We start from the raw sequence: 19,899 nt of genomic DNA, 5'->3' as shown, positions 1-19,899 counted from the left end.
AGTCAGGCAGCCAGTCGTATCACTCAGAGGGAAATTGAAAGCACAGTCGGCATTTCACAAGAACGTGTGGGTCACATTATTGCTTTGCTTGGCTATCGGAAGATCTGTGCATGATGGGTACCCCAGATGCTGACTCCTGAAATGAAATCTCACCACCCTACGGCATCCTCCATACAGTCCAGATTTAGCACCATCTGACTTCCATCTGGTCCCGATAATGATAGACTATCTTCGGGGACATCATTATGATTCTGATGAAGAAGTTGAAAGAACGGTGAGAGTGTGGTTGCGGAAACAGAATGTTGACTTCTTCCGTGACGGCTACAGAAAATTTGTTCATCGTTGGCAGAAATCTATCCAATTGGCTGGTGATTGTGTGGAAAAGTGAATATTGTTAATTAAAGATCACATTCTAAGGATTATTTCAGCGTTTGATTTATTAAATAATTCCCATCAAAACCCAATTAACGAAATTGGAAGCATTACTTTTCGTTTAACCCTCGTATAATCCACCTCTTAGAGAGGTTCCTGAAGTCGACAAACGGGAATCGATAGGTAATAGGCTACATTGTGTGGTGTCACCGCCAGACACCACACTTGCTAGGTGGTAGCCTTTAAATCGGCCGCGGCCCGTTAGTATACGTCGGACCCGCGTGTCGCCACTATCAGTGATTGCAGACCGAGCGCCACCACACGGCCGGTCTAGTCTAGCGAGACTCCCTAGCACTCGCCCCAGTGGTACAGCCGACTTTGCTAGCGATGGTTCACTGTCTACATACGCTCTCATTTGCAGAGACGGCAGTTTGGCATAGCCTTCAGCTACGTCATTTGCTACGACCTAGCAAGGCGCCATATTCAGTTACTGTTCTGAACAGATAATATTGTGACTCATGTACCGTCAAGAGCGACGTTCATCATTAATGGATTAAGGTTAAGTATCAACCTAAATTCGTCCGCTTTCTGAATTCTAATTTCTTGTCATGTTCCAGACCTCACGTCAGTATAGTTCTTCCCTCCTCACGCCAGCCTGCGTGAGCTGGAACGCGTGCATTTCGGCCTCCTCTCGTAACACGGTGTTGGCTCTTCTGCCAACACTACAGTATGCTGATGTCGAACATGGCGACAGAGATACAATACTCCCCGTCGTGACTTTCGCATACAACACAAGGAGGCAGTTCACTAAAGGCTTCACACTTTTCTTTCGGTTCCATCGTCACGAGGCCGAAATTACAACTGATAGACTGTTCTCGTTTCAACCGGACGACAGGATAACGGCATGAGGAACCGGGCCACGAGGAGTGAAGAGGGAAGGCAGCTGGCTCACATACGGGCACTGAACGTCCACGACAAATACCGAGAGCACTATAACACTAAGCAGCTGTCAGTGAGATATCAAGCAGAAGACTTGGTATGGATTCTTACCCCTCGACGGAAAGTGGGACTGTCGGGAAAGTTATTAAAACTCTACTTCGGGCCGTATCGTATCGTTCGTCCCTGGTCGGACGTCACATATGAAGTCGAGGATTACGAACATTCATCTAGAACAGAAAAGCACAGAGACGATGTCCACTTGAAGTTCTATCGCAGTCCAGAAGTACAGACCAATAATGGGAAGCTCGACAAAATTGCTGGTCCACTCGTCGATGGTGAAGCTTTGACGGAAGGGTACCTTCGATCTTCATCACGGTGTAATGTAACAACAACACCCGAATGCGAGGATCCAGCAGTGCTACCGTGCAGTGTATATAGATACAGGATGCTGTAATCGGCTCCAGTGACAACTTCAAGAAAAGCGGGTCTCCGATTCTCTTGGAGGACGATCAATGCCGCGAGCTGTGGAGCACGCTGTGTGACCGAGGGCTTAGCGTCGCCGGTTAGCGTGCTGCGGTTCGACAGCTAAAATCCAAGCACCTAAAATTTGTGTCTTATTAGCTTCTCCCTCTGGAGGATACGGACTTCGTAACTGTTCTACAGTTAATGAAAAGCAGCTCCGGTCGTTTTTTTGGAACTTCATTAAGTTTGTACGATCGTTTTCGACAGGACTGTCTCTGAAATTGCTGAATGATGATACATAATATGATGAGCATATATTAATGTTTTTCATTGTAGGAGATGAGAGACAATGCTTACATATGTACAGTACAATTACAGAAAAAATATGCACCTTAAGTAATGTTGGAGAGCAGCAACTTCGAAGTAAAAACTGATTTAAAACAGTTTCACGAGCAATACGTCATGAGAAAATTGGGCGTGTCGTAATTATAAGAACTGTACAATCCGATACTTCAAAAGTGTTAACAGGGTTTTACTTCGAAAGAGTTATCTGATATATTTCAGACTTACATTGCATATTTTTCTGTTAAACTTCAACTGTAAAATATAAAGTATCAGACGTGAAGTAGATATAAAAAACCCTTCAAAAGTCTTGCGCCCAATGACATCATGCGAAGAACGGCATAGTCGAAAAATATAAAAATGTACAATAAAAAAACTTCAGAGCAGCAGCGGCAGCCTCCGCGCATGCGCCAAAGTCTGTAGTTCTTCATCCTGTAGGTGGCGTTGCTGTCCTTCCAGCTATCGGTTGATATCGTCGCTATTGGCCATCGAATTTGGCGCCTCCAGGCATGCGCACTTCCTGCCTAAGACTGGCATAAATTTGGGGCTCTGGTCTTGCCTTAGCAGTGTGTTCGTCGCACCTGAAGATGTCGGCCAGTTGCGCTGATGAAATATTGTGGAGTTTTCTCTATGACATCCGACGTCTCGCCCGAGAACCATATATGCAACATGTCCGTCGGGAAAGCCTCGAGCAACACAACTGCTTCCATACTTTAGCTTAAAAGAGTTATATTCTAACGTGTTTCAGAATTACAATTGCATGCTTTTTTCAAGCACAAGCTGAAACAAAGTATTTGGATTAGCTATTCAAGAGAAAGAGTTTCACAAGGTTAGCAAGTCAGTAACGCATTGGTACCCCTCTGGCCCTTATGCAGGCTGTTATTCGGCTTAACATTGATTAGCAGAATTGTTGGATATCCTTCGGAGGGATATCATGCCAAATACTGTACAACTGGTGCATTAGATCGTCAAAATCTGAATTGGTTGCAGGGCCCTGACTATAATGCTCTGAAACATTCTGAAGCCGGGAGAGCCCGGCGACGCTGGTGGCGAAGATGGAGTTTGGCACGCGGCAGAAATTCTCACCATGTGTGGGTGGGCGTTATCTTGCTAAAATGTAAGCCCAGGATGGCTTGTCATGAATGGCAACAAAAGAGGCTGTACTATATCGCGGACGTAAAGTTATACTGTAGGGATACCCGGAAGGGCAACCAATGTGGTCGTCCTCTGAAAAGAAATAGGTCCACAGTCATAGACGACTGTCGGGCTGTAGGACGGGTGACAGTCTTATCGGTATTCCGTCGCTTCTCGGGGCTTCTGTAGACAAAGAACTTGCTGACTAACGAATTGACAGAGATTTACACCAGCCAGATTCGGGTTTCGAACTGTATTCAAAGACGTCAAGTGAAAATCTATGCCGGGTCGGGACTCGAACCCGGATTTCTCACATAAGCGAGCCGTTGTCTCAGCCACCTCGGCTGTTCTAGCATGCTTCTCATCCGACTCAATCTCCCATCACGTCGCACGTAAGTAGCGTCTCTATGCATTGTCCTCCTGCTGGAGGCTCATCCTGATTTTCACAGGAGTTAAGACGTAATGTGCATCCGAAACAAAACAGTTCTAACAGCTGTTGTGCTCATAGATTTGAAGAGATACAAACTTACATATGCGTAGTGTCTCTTCTATCCGTCAAGTTCTACAGAAGACACCTTATCTTCATTGCTGGTTGATGCCTACTAATCACATTTCTCCTGCTGACCCTTGTGTAAGACAAGGATATAAAAGGAGGAAGACTTGCCAGCAAGCATTTAGTTGAACCTTCCTGGCAGATTACAACTGTGTGCCGGATCGAGACTCGAACTCGTGACCTTTGCCATTCGCGGGCAATTGCTCTACCAACTGAGCTACCCAAGCACGATTCATGCCCGGTCCTCACATCTATACTTCTGCCAGTACCTCGTCTCCTACCTTCCCAACTTTACAGAAGTTCTCCTGCGAACCTTGCAGAACTAGCACTCCTGGAAGAAAGCTGTGAGGACGGGGCGTGAGTCGTGCTCGGGTAGCTCAGTTGGTAGAGCACTTGCCCGCGAAAGGCAAAGGTCTCGAGTTCGAGTCTCGGTCCGGCACACAGTTTTAATCTGCCAGGAAGTTTCATATCAGCGCACACTCCACTGCAGAGTGAAAAATCTCATTCTGGAAGCATTTAGTTGATGCTGAACCGTAGGAGACACAATACTACCCCCTCATTATCCTCGAAGTAACTGGCTACATAAAAACATGTAAAAACAACACACAGGAGGTTCTTGGTTCACTTTATAGGAAATACAAAAAGTTAGTTATATGTGGTGACTTCAATATTAATTGTATAAGAGATTGTGCAAGGAAGAGGATGCTGGTAGACCTCCTTAATTCATATAATCTTATGCAAACCGTATTCTTTCCAACGTGAGTGCAAGGGAACTATATAACAACCATAGACAACATTTTTGTTCATTCCTCATTACTAGAAGGGCATTCTGTTAGCAAAAAGGTGAATGCCCTTTCAGACCATGACGCACAAATTTAAAAGATTTTTGTGCTGTAACACGTGTTAAATATAGTCGTCAGCTGTTTAGGAAAGCTGATCCAGTTGCTGTAGAGACCTTTTCAAACCTTATCAAGGAACAAGAGTGGCAAGATGTTTATAGCGCTGATACAGTAGACGATAAATATAATACTTTTCTCAAGACTTTTCTCGTGCTCTTTGAAAGTTGCTTTCTGTTAGAACGTTCAAAACAGGGTACTAGCACAAACAGGTAGCATGGGTGGCTGACAAGAGGGATAAGAATATCTTGTAGAACAAAGTGGAAATTATATCAATTCGTTAGAAACAGTCAGAATCTAAATGCAGCAGCTCATCACAAACAGTATTGTAAGGTGCTTAAAAATGTTATCAGGAAGGCAAAAAGTATGTGGTATGCAGATAGAATAGTAAAGTCTCAGGATAAAATGAAAACCATATGGTCAGTCGCAAAGGAAGTGGCTGGTCTGCAGAAACAGCTCGAGGATATAGAATCAGTGCGTAGTGAGAATGTCCGTGTTACTGATAAGTCGCATATATGTACAGTATTTAATAATCACTTTCTGAATATAGCAGGTGAACTAAATAGAAACCTAGTCATAACAGGGAATCATATAGCGCTTTTAGAAAAAAGTGTTCCGAGACTGTTACCAGAAATGCTCCTGCATGATACTGACAAGAGGAGATTGAGTTAATAATTAAATCACTAAAGACCAAGAACTCTCATGGATATGACGGGGTATCTATCAGAATACTGAAGTATTGTTCTATGTATGTTAGCCCAGTACTTAGCCACATCTGTAGCTTTTCCTTCAGGAGTGGTCGGTCTCCTGACCGATGAAAGTACTCAGTAGTGAAGCCACTTTACAAAAAGGGAGACATTGATAATGTTGACAATTTTAGACCTATTTCTATGCCATCGGTGTTTGCTAAAGTTATCGAGAAGGTTGTATATACAAGGCTACTGGAGCATTTAAATTCACATAATTTGCTGTCAAATGTTCAGTTTGGTTTTAGAAATGTTTCAACAACTGAAAATGCTATATTCTCTTTTCTCTGTGAGGTTTAGGATGGATTAAATAAAAGGTTGCGAACGTTAGGTGTTTCCTTTGATTTAACGAAGCCTTTTGACTGTGTTGACCACAAAATATTACTGCAGAGGTTCGACCATTATGGAGTAATGGGAGTAGCTCACAATTGGTTCCCCTCTTACTTTAAGAACAGAAAGCAGAAGGTAATTCTCTGCAATATTGAGAGTGGTAGTGATGTTCAGTCCCAATGGGGCACTGTTAAGTGGGGCATTCCCCAAGGGTCGGTGCTGGGGCCATTGCTGTTTCTTATTTATATAAATGATATGCCTTCTAGTATTACAGGTGATTCAAAAATATTTATGTTTGCTGATGACACCAGCTTGCTAGTGAAGAATCTTGTGTTTAATATTGAAACACTATCAAATAATGTAGCTCATGAAATAAGTTCGTGGCTTGTGGAAAAAAAATTTGATGTTAAATCACAGTAAGACTCAGTTTTTACAGTTTCTAACTCACAATTCAACAAGAACCGATATTTTGATCAGACAGAATGGGCATATTATAAGCGAGACGGAACAGTTCAAGTTCCTAGGCGTTCGGATAGATAGAAAGCTGTTGTGGAAAGCCCATGTCCAGGATCTTGTTCAGAAATTAAATGCTGCTTTATTTACCATTAGAACAGTATCTGAAATTTCAACACGAAAAGTAGTCTACGTCGCATATTTTCATTCGATTGTGTCGTATGGTATTATTTTTTGGGGTAATTCTTCTGATTCGAAAAGGGTATTTTTGGCTCAAAAGCGGGCTGTTCGAACTATATCTGGTGTAAGTTCGAGAACCTCTTGTCGATCCCTATTCAATAGTCTGGGAATTCTGACATTGCCCTCACAGTGTATATTTTCTTTAATGTCGTTTGTTGTTAGCAATATCAGCCTACTCCCAAGAGTTAGCAGCTTTCACTCAGCTAATACTAGGCAGAAATCCAATCTGCATGTGGAATGCACTTCCTTGACTCAAGTGCAGAAAGGAGTGCAGTATTCTGCTGCATCCATTTTCAATAAGCTACCACAAGAACTAAAAAATCTTAGCAGTAGCCCAAACTCTTTTAAGTCTAAACTGAAGAGTTTCCTCATGGCTCACTCCTTCTATTCTGTCGAGGAGCTCCTGGAAGATCTAAAAAATTAAGCAAATTCCAGTGTTACATTGTTGATTTTCTTTATTTAAACTTACTTGTCACCTGAATATGTTTTTTTATATTTCATTTTATCTGTTTCTAATATCGTGTTATAATTTCATGTATTGACTTGTTCCATGACCATGGAGACTTCTCCTTAATTTGGTCCCACGGAACAATAAATAAATAAATAAATAACCGCTGGTAACAACAATGTATGCATGTATTTTTTGCTTATGTTTTACTTTCTGTGATGCATGAGAGCAACGATTCAGTATTACAGAAGCTGAAGTATCTGGAGAACACAGCAGGTATGTAAGACTGTTAACGTTGGAGAACGAGCGGTGCCATCTAGTACTGAGCACAGAATGTTTTACCACCAAATTTGGAGGAGCGTTGCTTGCTAATCTGAAGGACTTCAAGATGTATCCACTGTCAAGACTCTCGAACTTCAGTCCTATCAAAGTTGACTTCCTCACAATAGTAACATGTGCATAATATACGAGGTGTGGTCGGAAAGTTTTAAGAATCGATCCACTACTGCTTACTGGTTTGGCGGGCAGGTACACGGAGGGAGGGCAGTGAGTCATTGCCTTGTTCTTGAACGTCCTCTGACAGGAAACTGCGTTTCCTTTATTCATTTCGTTGTGACAGCTGGTAGAGTGCGGGTCTGTTAGGGCTTCCTGCCGGATTCTGTTTGCGTGAAAATGGACGTGAAAACGGAGCAAAGAGTTAGTGTGAAATTTTGTTTTGAAACCGGGAAATAAGCTTCTGAGACTTAAAAACTATTAAAAACAGTTTTTGGAGATAATTGTTTGAGCCAGTCAAATGTTTGTGTCTGGTTCAACAGATTTAAAAATGGCCGCCCATCATCTGAGGATAACCACAGTCCAGCCGCCCTTCCACCTCAAAACGGAATGAAGATGTTGTCAAAGTTCGCGACTTAGTGTTCTGTGATCGTAGACTTACAATTAGTGATATGACTGATGAAATTAGTTTAAGTTGCTATGCAGTTCAGTCAATTTTAACAGAAGATCTGAACATGCGTCGAGTGCCCAGACAATTCATTTAAAAAATGTTGTCAAGTGAACAGAGACAATATCGACTTGAAGAGTGCCAGGAACTGATTAATCGGACTAGAATTACCCAGATTTGTTAAACATGGTAATTACAGGTGACTAATCGTGGGTATATGAGTATGATGCAGTCTTCGCAGTGGAAGACTCCAGGTTCACCGAGACCGAAAAATGCACGGCAAAGTCGGTCGAAGGTGAAGACAATGATGGTGACTTTTTTAGATTCTACCCGTATTGTGCATCATGAATTTACCCCTGGAGGACAGCCAGTTAACCAGGAATACTACAAATATGTCCTTGAGTGTTTGCGCGAAAAGGTGCGGAAGGAAAGGCCTGCATTGTGAAAAGACAGGAGTTGGGTGCTACACCATGGCAATTCTCCGGCTCATTGTGCCTTCTCCATCGTTGAATTTTTGAGCAAATTGAAAATTCATGTGCTTCTACAATCGCCATATTCCCCTGATTTGGCGCCTATGGACTTCTACCAGTTTCTTAAACTGAAATTTTCACTGGAAGGGAAGCGATTTGACTAGATTGACGACATCCACGCAAATATGGAGAGCGTCTTTAACACTCTTCAGAAAAAAACTTTCCAGGAATCTTTCCAAACGTGGAAACACCGTTGGAGTAGGTGTGTTCAGTCAGAAGGGGACTATTTTGAAGTAGATGCATCACAGTAGCATATAGGAACCACCATTGTACAATTACATGCACATTCTTAAAACTTTCCAATCACACCTCGTATTATGGAAGAGTGAATGACATGGACACAGGTGATTCAGAAGACATTGATATGTAATTGATTGTGGAAAATATTAGTTCCTGTTCACAAAGTGTCCCACCGTGACATTGCACATTAATATAAGGTGCCTAAAAGAAGACTCCTTTTCCATTTACAAGAGGGTAATTCTCACATATAAAGTCACTGATGATCTGAAAGGTTTTACAGAAATGAATCAGAGAATAATATCCTCACATGTGAGAGAGTTTTACATATTCCAAACGCTATGTGGATTTTTAAGTCTACGATGTTCTTACAACATACAGGGTGTTTCAAAAATGACCGGTATATTTGAAACGGCAATAAAAACTAAACGAGCACGGATAGAAATACACCGTTTGTTGCAATATGCTTGGGACAACAGCACATTTTCAGGCAGACAAACTTTCGAAATTACAGTAGTTACAATTTTCAACAACAGATGGCGCTGCGGTCTGGGAAACTCTATAGTACGATATTTTCCACATATCCACCATGCGTAGCAATAATATGGCGTAGTCTCTGAATGAAATTACCCGAAACCTTTGTCAACGTGTCTGGCGGAATGGCTTCACATGCAGATGAGTTGTACTGCTTCAGCTGTTCAATTGTTTCTGGATTCTGGCGGTACACCTGGTCTTTCAAGTGTCACCAGAGAAAGAAGTCACAGGGGTTCATGTCTGGCGAATAGGGAAGCCAATCCACGCCGCCTCCTGTATGTTTCGGATAGCCCAAAGCAAACACACGATCATCGAAATATTCATTCAGGAAATTAAAGACGTCGGCCGTGCGGTGTGGCCGGGCACCATCTTGCATAAACCACGAGGTGTTCGCAGTGTCGTCTAAGGCAGTTTGTACGGCCACAAATTCACGAAGAATGTCCAGATAGCGTGATGCAGTAATCGTTTCGGATCTGAAAAATGGGCCAATGATTCCTTTGGAAGAAATGGCGGCCCAGACTAGTACTTTTTGAGGATGCAGGGACGATGGGACTGCAACATGGGGCTTTTAGGTTCACCATATGCGCCAGTTCTGTTTATTGACGAAGCCGTCCAGGTAAAAATAAGCTTCGTCAGTAAACCAAATGCTGCCCACATGCATATCGCCGTCATCAATCCTGTGCACTATATCGTTAGCGAATGTCTCTCGTGCAGCAATGGTAGCGGCGCTGAGGGCTTGCCGCGTTTGAATTTTGTATGGATAGAGGTGTAAACTCTGGCGCATGAGACGATACGTGGACGTTGGCGTCATTTGGACCGCAGCTGCAACACGGCGAACGGAAACCCGAGGCCGCTGTTGGATCACCTGCTGCACTAGCTGCGCGTTGCCCTCTGTGGTTGCCGTACGCGGTCGCCCTACCTTTCCAGCACGTTCATCCGTCACGTTCCCAGTCCGTTGAAATTTGTCAAACAGATCCTTTATTGTATCGCTTTTCGGTCCTTTGGTTACATTAAACCTCCGTTGAAAACTTCGTCTTGTTGCAACAACACTGTGTTCTAGGCGGTGGAATTCCAACACCAGAAAAATCCTCTGTTCTAAGGAATAAACCATGTTGTCTACAGCACACTTGCACGTTGTGAACAGCACACGCTTACAGCAGAAAGACGACGTACAGAATGGCGCACCCACAGACTGCGTTGTCTTCTATATCTTTCACATCACTTACAGCGTCATCTGTTGTTTAAAATTGTAACTACTGTAATTTCGAAAGTTTGTCCGCCTGAAAATGCACTGTTGTCCCAAGCATATTGCAACAAACGGTGTATTTCTATCGCTGCTCGTTTAGTATTTATTGCCGTTTCAAATATACCGGTCATTTTTGAAACACCCTGTATATCTGTTACCTTTCCAGTATATGAAACTGATAAATTGCTACATTAAAGATATATTATATGTATGGTATGCTGCACATTCTGCAGTTATCCTTAATTTATGAGAATGAGTGTAGATGGAAAATACATGCAGCAAAATAGTTCTTGACCTGTAATTTTCGGTGGAGGTACAGAAAGTACATTTGTAATTTCACTATATGCGGACGTGAAACGCACGGCTAAAGGCGATGGTTCGGGTAGGGTAGTGGTGGTTTTATCGCGTCCAGACTGGACGGCAATATTCGCACTCCGAGGGCGCGATCGATTTCCAGCTACACGGGCACATCAGTCACTGAATTACGAAAAGCCGGCCCCTTTTTTCGCTTTGATCAGTTGTTGGGAATCGTCGCCTGAACATTGTGAAGAGTTCCTCTCTGGGCAGTGCAAGCCAGGCAGCGCGCACTATCTGGCGAATCATACGAAAGACCAATTGGCAGACAGACGGCGGTAATGAGCCACCAGGCCACATTTCTTACTTGTTTTTAAAGTATATGAGCATACGACCGGCTTATAACATCTGAGTATATGGCCAGTTCTCAAATCCAAGCATGAAACACATTGTGATAACGTAGATTTTCCCGGCGTATCAAATACTGATGATTTTCACGGGTTTGCAGCCGGGTTCCATCGTCCTGACGACAACACGATATTTCGGCGGACCATCTGGCCACCATCTTCAGGTGAGATTGGATGCACAATCACGCTGGAACTGAAGAGACCTCAGATTCGGCGGCTCCTTTGTACCGCGGGTACTGGCCGCTGCGCGTGCGCGAGCAACGGAAGAGCTGCCCTCTGTGAGGCGAAGAATTGCAGCGGCGCCAGCGGTGAAAACTGTCAAAAGCGAGGAATCGCAAAATTAAAATGCAGCCGGTCGGAAGCCAGACCGTTGTTGTTTTATATGTGATAAAATAGGATTCCACGTCTTACTTCAAGGAAAACCTTTATCTCTATTAATAATATCATCAGACAGACGTATTTCAATCGATTCTTTCAAAACGCAATCCCAGTAACGGGAAGCCGAGGCAATAATTTGCGTCTCATTATACGACATATTGTGACCTTCACTAAGACAGTGTTCAGCAACGGCAGATTTTTCTGGCCGGAACACATGTGTATGTCGTTGATGTTCCACACATCGATCTTGAACTGTACGAACAGTCTGTCCAATGTAGGCCTTTCCGCAGTGACAGGGGATCTTGTATACCCCAGGCTTCCTCAGACCCAAATCATCTTTAACCGACCCAAGAAAGGATCTAGTTTTGGCCAAAGGCATAAGGACGCTTTTAATATCATATTTCCTGAGGATTCTAGAAATTTTAGAAGAAGTACATCCCACGAAGGTTAAAAAAAGCAACTGATTTGGAAGGGAAGGGTCCACCGTTGGTTCTCGTGGGGGTCCAAATTGAAAAGCACGAGTAATTTGGCGATCAGAATACCCATTCTGCCGGAAAACCACCTTAAGGTGATCCAACTCCTGTTTCAAGTTATCGGTATCCGAAACTGCATAAGCCCTCTTGACCAGTGTGCATAAAACTCCCAAGCGTTGATGTTGTGGATGACAACTTGTGGCGTGGAGGTAGCGGTCCGTATGCGTAGACTTTCGGTATACACTGTGTCCCAAAGTCCCATTTTCTTTCTTATGTACTAAGACATCCGAAAAAGGTAATTTGCCTTCTTTTTTAATTTCCATCGTAAATTTGATTCGTGGATGAAGGCAGTTAAAATGATCTAAAAATCGATGAAGAGATTCTATTCCATGTGGCGAAACGATGAAAATATCATGCACGTATCTCAAAAAAACATGTTGGTTTAAGAGAAGATGTCCTAAGTGCCATATGCTCAAAATCTTCCATAAAGAGATTGGATTAAGTAACAAATTTCGCTACACTCTGACTTAATTTAGCAAAAGAATTAATAAAACCGGAAAATTGAAAGTTATTTTAGTGACTGAAATTAATGGTGAACTTTGTTTCTGAAGCACTTTTTTTTTTTTGGTCATCAGTCTACTGACTGGTTTGATGCGGCCCGCCACGAATTCCTTTCCTGTGCTAACCTCTTCATCTCAGAGTAGCACTTGCAACCTACGTCCTCAATTATTTGCTTGACGTATTCCAATCTCTGTCTTCCTCTACAGTTTTTGCCCTCTACAGCTCCCTCTAGTACCATGGAAGTCATTCCCTCATGTCTTAGCAAATGTCCTATCATCCTGTCCCTTCTCCTTATCAGTGTTTTCCACATATTCCTTTCCCCTCCGATTCTGCGTAGAACCTCCTCATTCCTTACCTTATCAGTCCACCTAATTTTCAACATTCGTCTATAGCTCCACATCTCAAATGCTTCGATTCTCTTCTGTTCCGGTTTTCCCACAGTCCATCTTTCACTACCATACAATGCTGTACTCCAGACGTACATCCTCAGAAATTTCTTCCTCAAATTAAGGCCGGTATTTGATATTAGTAGACTTCTCTTGCCCAGAAAAACCTTTTTTGCCATAGCGAGTCTGCTTTTGATGTCCTCCTTGCTCCGTCCGTCATTGGTTATTTTACTGCCTAGGTAGCAGAATTCCTTAACTTCATTGACTTCGTGACCACCAATCATGATGTTAAGTTTCTCGCTGTTCTCATTTCTACTACTTCAAATTACCTTCGTCTTTCTCCGATTTACTCTCAAACCATACTGTGCACTCATTATACTGTTCATTCCGTTCAGCAGATCATTTAATTCTTCTTCACTTTCACTCAGGATAGCAATGTCATCAGCGAAACGTATCATTGATATCCTTTCACCTTGTATTTTAATTCCACTCCTGAACCTTTCTTTTATTTCCATCATTTCTTCCTCGATGTACAGATTGAAGAGTAGGGGCGAAAGGCTACAGCCTTTTCTTACACCCATGTTAATACGAGCACTTCGTTCTTGATCGTCCACTCTTATTATTCCCTCTTGGTTGTTGTACATATTGTATATGACCCGTCTCTCCCTATAACTTATCCCTACTTTTTTCAGAATCTCGAACAGCTTGCACCATTTTATATTGTCGAACGCTTTTTCCAGGTCGACAAATCTTATGAAAGTGTCTTGATTTTTCTTTAGCCTTGCTTCCATTGTGCGATAATTCTCGCACTTGTCAGCTCTTGCCGTCTTCGGAATTGTGTGGATGATGCTTTTCCGAAAGTCAGATGGTATATCGCCAGACTCATATATTCTACACACCAAGATGAATAGTCGTTTTGCTGCCACTTCCCCCAATGATTTTAGAAATTCTGATCGAATGTAATGTATCCCTTCTGCCTTATTTGACCGTAAGTCCTCCAAAGCTCTTTTAAATTCCGATTCTAATACTGGATCCCCTATCTCTTCTAAATCGACTCCTGTTTCTTCTTCTATCACATCAGACATATCTTCACCCTCATAGAGGCTTTCAATGTATTCTTTCCACCTATCTGCTCTCTCCTCTGCATTTAACAGTGGAATTCCCGTTGCAGTCTTAATGTTACCATCGTGGCTTTTAATGTCACCAAAGGTTGGCTGAAGCACTACGAAATTAAATAAAATATGGTTAGTCTTGGGCTACCTCAACAATCATCTCAAAAGCAACTTGAATCTACGCAATTTAGAAATAACAGATTTAGCTTTGAACTTGAATTAAATGATTTTGAACAATTAACAATAGTAAAATTTAGTACGTACCAAGCTGAGCTGCAGTCACGGGTAAGCTAAAATATGGTAACAAAACTCGCACTCTTAATTTGTGCTTGTGTAATCTAAATATAGTTCTGTTTGGTTATTGTAGCCAACTATGAATACTTTCACTGAACTTTGAAATTAAAGCAGTGAAATGGAATGATATTACTTTAATGCTGGCGTTTGAATTTCAACGACACATATGGCTTCATTTCGGAAAAGGAAGGGACCCTGCTTGGTAATGCAATTGGGACAATGAGCAACAAGCTTCATGCTAAGTTGCCGTATTTTAGTGATGCAAATGGAACAGTTTGAAAAGCTGAGGTCTGCCATACAATTCTAAGACTTTACGTAGTTTCAGTCTTCCTTGTTGGTTGATTGAAGGTTTGAAGTCGTCGATCGAGGAGGTGGTGACAATCACTTACTGTCGGCCGTCGCTGTTGCAGAAGCTGGATGTTGGCACGCCTTCTTCTCGACACGGTCACCAGGCGAAACGGGCTCTTGATGTGCGCCAGCTAATGCTTCCCGTCTGCGACACCGTGCCAAAAACTATCATAGCAAGTCGAGCGCAATTACATGCTGCCAAACCCCGGAAGCGCGGCAACTCGCGGGAGCTTCACACAACACCCCTGTTCCACCGCCCTGCTCCAGCCAGACTCCGCCGCTCTGCCCGCGCTCAACGCGACAGAATTCACACTACCCAAGATCCTATACAATTTGGATCTCCACACGACCTATCGATGTAATCGTCGATAGCATAGTTTTCCCTAGGCTAGACCCAGCGTAAAAATACAAAATATATTTACAAAACAAACCAATACCTCGACATATATATATATAATACCTTCACTTAACAAAAATAAGGAAAAAAATTATAGTACAATAGATGGAAATAGGAGGATATGCTTTTCCGCCGTTACAAGGGATTATCTTGTATACACGCCGCGCCTTATCACTAAACTCCCATTCTTGTTAGTCACCATAGCCCAGAGCATAAGTTGGCGCTTGTTGTTAGTTCGTACTCCAGTGATATGTTGAATCCTGTAAGGTCCTCCCATTTTTAACCAGTATGTCGGTACGTGATATCCGATCGTAATATTCCTGGTACGATATTCAGTGCTTCCGCTGATGTTGTGCCAAACGCCCAAGATAGTGTTAGCAGTAAGCTTGTCTGCTCTCGCCTGACAGCTGTTTAGATCACAGCGAGTTTTGGGGTGTGTGCCAAAGATACCGCAGCAAAACTCAGTACTAAGAGCACACAGTGCTACGTTCTTATCAGTGTGGTTGGTAGTCTGCAAGTGGCTAAGTCTATGCGCGCTAGTTTGTGTAGTATATTCTCTGCTTTTCCTCTCAGTAATCGCATATGTTGGGGTTGAAGCTATGTCTTTCGTCAAGGTGTACCCATGTTCCCGAGTTTAATACGGAGATTTCTTTTCAGTGATCCCTTCATTAGAATGTGTGCACTTTTATTGTTTGAGAGTATTAGTTTGTTCGTCTTGCACTACTCTGTAACTGTATGAAATGTTCCACTTCCTTCTTCTTCTAACTGGTATCTGGTGTCAGCTGATATGACCATTAATACGTCATCCGTGAACGTAGCTACTCCATCCGCTGTCGCGTCTCCTTGCAATAGGTGATTGAGTGTTTCATCGGAGATAGCCCAGAAAATTGGCCCCCATATCGATCCTTGCTGGCAATCTTTGATTATTTTCTTAATAACTCTGCGATTTCCCGAGGGCCATTCCACCACCCTGTCCCTACATATTCGAGGAAACTGTGCTACAGCGCCTCAGCTGCCTCCAGTTCTTCAAACCTCGCGAACATCGCAGATTGTCAAAGACGCCTGCAATGTCTATGGTTACCGAAACTGCGTGCATTACTTACACTATAAAATACGGACACTTCCCTACTGCATTTTATGCCAAAGCAAGGCAACCTGACGAGTAAAGCACACTGTACGATTTGTATTCGAGCACTATGGGACGTGGACGGCACGACGTTTGGAAGCTTGGGTCTGTCTCGGAGGTGTGCTCGAATGGCTTTGACGGTTATAGAGACGACTAGCGTGAAGCGGGAAATCTAGGTCTGAGTCCTGGTCCCGTACACATTTATATTTGTTACTAGTAAATCGTATAGCCGTGGTACAATCGTACTTCGTTATTTGTGAATGCATTTCATAACTTAATACTGATGCCAGTCGCTCGCGGTGTTTGTTCCTTTGAGTAGATTAGATTAGATTTACTTTCATTCCAATTGATCAGTAGTGAGGAGGTTCTCCAGGATGTAGAACATGTCAGAAAAACAATAATACATGACAAATATTTACAACTGAAAGAAATAAGCTAATGTACCTTCCACAGGTCTCAAGTGAAATGATCGTCATTTTAATAATGATAGAATCATTTCACAAACACTAATGCACTGAGTTTAAAATAAAAAAAGTTTTTTTTTATTTATGAGGTAGTAAACATGTAATAGAACTACTACAATACTTATTTACAATGAACATATTACTGCACTGAAATGGTGCAGAAGTTAGAAGTTTACATATATATACAAGATACAAATCAGTTCATATATATATATAAAGTACAAGATACAAATTAGTTCATATATATATATATATATATATATATATATATATATATATATAAAGTACAAGATACAAATTAGTTCATATATATATATATATATATATATATATATATATATATATATATATATATATATATATATATATAAAGTACAAGATACAAATTAGTTGGTTCTACTGAGAACATACATCTCAGTAGAAACATTTCATCGAACTGTACAGACACTGTAAAATGCAGACGCTGCCCTACGTCTTGCTTTTCTGCTGCAAGACGATGGGAACGACAGTTGTCTCACACCAACGAAAATGTTGACACACCTTCAAATCGTCTTAAAACCTTAGGGGACGTGGAAGATTAAAACAGGCTACGAATCTCAGTGCACACTCATAACAGGACGCTATGCCTTTGTAGCTGCAAACAACGAAGTTTTGAAAATGTTCGTGTTCGAGAAATCAGAGAAGATTAAAACTTTTAACAGCATGGCGGTTTCGGAAAACGTACAACACAACTTAATGATTTGCTTTCAGTTTATGGTGTTTTCAGAACATTGCCAAGGAAAAATGTGTCGGAAACAAATACTCGAGAAAAAAGTGATACTTCTGGAAGAAACCATGGAATATCTTTTTTACGTCAAAAAGCATATCTGTTCTAATTTGGATTATCAAAAAAGGAGGTCTGGAAACGTTCAGCAGTATCGGAAAGAAACAGAATGTACACCATAGTACAAGCGAAATAAGCATTAAAATATATCTTTTGAAGTTATATATGACAAAAATGCCAAAGTTCTTACAGTAATTTCTTGATTTAAAGAGAGAGAAAAGCATTATATTTGGACTAAAACAGAAAAGGCCAACTTCGCACAATCACTCAATATAAAACAAATCCACGACATGCTAGCAATAATTTATCTTAAGCGCCCTAGAGGTCAATTTTATCTTATTAATATCACTTTTTATTACCCTCGCAATGATACTTGTTCATGCGGTGACAGGTTTCATGCCATTGCGACGCTCATATTACTTGGTATTATCTTTTTTACCGCTGACTAGTCTCCAATTTGTTTCTTTAGTGTTGAAGAAGTTCTCAAGTAACTATCACTTGCACAACCTCTCTCATCAGTAAGTACCACTAAAAATTAATAGTATTTGTACCAACAAAATACTGGTGTGTGAACCATTGTGTTTAAGATTTCTTTTTTATTGCTCTCCTGTAAAATTTATTCGCCTTTTCCCTGTGGTCCTTGGCTGCTTTCCTTAGTTTCTGTTTGTATTCTTCATCTACAAGTAACACCCATCGACACATTTGTAAGCCTTGCCAGTACTAGCAACTGCACTCGACCTCACAGCCACGGCTTCACAAGGTAGCTCTTGACCTTTCTCGTACTATGGTTTTATTTTAAAACATTCTTCGAGCACGTGGTATTATGTTTGCCTCTTGTTGTTTTAGATGCCCCAAAAAACAAGTAACTGAAATAAATATATATACAGACTCTGATCACAAGGATCCGGAGACCGCTATGTGGTGCCAATCTAAAGATTAGTTGCCACGGCAGCAGACCCACCAGTGCTAAAGGAGGCGTGCAGTATTGCGTTGTCAGTAGAGAAATGATAATAGCAGAATGGGTCGTTCAAGAGAGCTCGGAGACTTCAAGAATGGACTAGAACTGTATGCCATCTGTGTAAACATATCCAACAGGGTCATTTCAACAGTTTTAAAGCTACCAAAGACGACTGTTAGTTAGTTTCTGAATTGTAAACTAGAAGGAACGACACACAACTAAAACGGTAGCATGCAGACACCAAGTAATGATGGCTAACTACGGTCGATCATTGTGGAGGGCGGCTGTAAAAACTCGTACGAAATTAGCGGAAGGAAATCACTGGTGAGTTCTCAAGTGGTATCTACAGTCCAGCTATCACGATTACTGAACATAGAGAGTTAAAAAGAATGGGGTAAAATGGTAGAGCAGTTCCCCATAAGCCACACGTTTCGGTACAGTCATTGCAAAGCGACGCCTGAGATGGTGTGAAGAACGATGCCGCCAATCAGTGGATGACGGAAATGAGTTATATAAAGTGATGATGGGAGGTTTTCGGTTTGGCGAATGCATATAGAACGTTACCTGCCGTTATGTAGGGCCTACAGCACCAACACTGAGTACTGATGAGGTGATGTTGCGGTATGTTCTTAGTGGTTAGGGTGTCGTCCACTCTATTACGCTTAAGAAAAGAGCAGAATGCGGTAGGATATGAAAATATTTTATACCCTTTGGCTACTGTGACAGTATGTAACAGCATGCTAGAGGGACATATTCGAAAATAATTCGCTGACTATGAATATGTTTGACTTAAGCTGATTTATGTATAGATCTAGTACCCAACAGTGACATATGAAACTTTGTACTGGACCAGGAATCGAAACCGGATTTATCGCTTATTGCGAGTAGTCGCCTATACCAGTTTGGCTATTTTGGAGAGCCACCCCACAGACCGACCCAAACTTCCATGTCACACTGTCTACGTCTTTATATGGTAGTCCTCTAAATTCATCACCTAATGCTCGCAACAGTAATTGGCTTCCCGCAGAAGTTAGAATGAGACAACAAGGAATAGAGACCAGGGTTATTAGCGTCGTGCGTATATCTGAACACACACTTTTGACGATCCGCATTTGGTCGAAATACTTGGAAATTAATTCGCTGACCTCAAATTTGCTTGACGTCATATGTAGTACGTGTAAAGCTACTACCCAGTAGTTACATATGGAAGTTTGTGCCGGACCGGGTCTCGAAATCGGATGTTCCACTTTTCGCGAGTGGTGGCGTTAACAACTGTGGCTATCTGTGCACACATCCAGAACCGACCCAAAATGCCCGAAGTGTTCAAGATGACCGCTCATAAGAGGCCGTTAATCCAGCTTAGAGTTCTGGTCCGACACAGATTTTAATATGTCACAATTGGATCGTAGATATATACCTAATAGTGTTGTAGTCAAAGGAATTCCCAAGCATAGAATTAATTTTGAATTATTTCTT

The sequence above is a fragment of the Schistocerca cancellata genome, chromosome 2 (genome assembly GCF_023864275.1).
Source record: "Schistocerca cancellata isolate TAMUIC-IGC-003103 chromosome 2, iqSchCanc2.1, whole genome shotgun sequence".
NCBI classification, from domain to species: Eukaryota; Metazoa; Arthropoda; class Insecta; order Orthoptera; family Acrididae; genus Schistocerca; species Schistocerca cancellata.
This window is presented reverse-complemented; position numbering follows the sequence as displayed.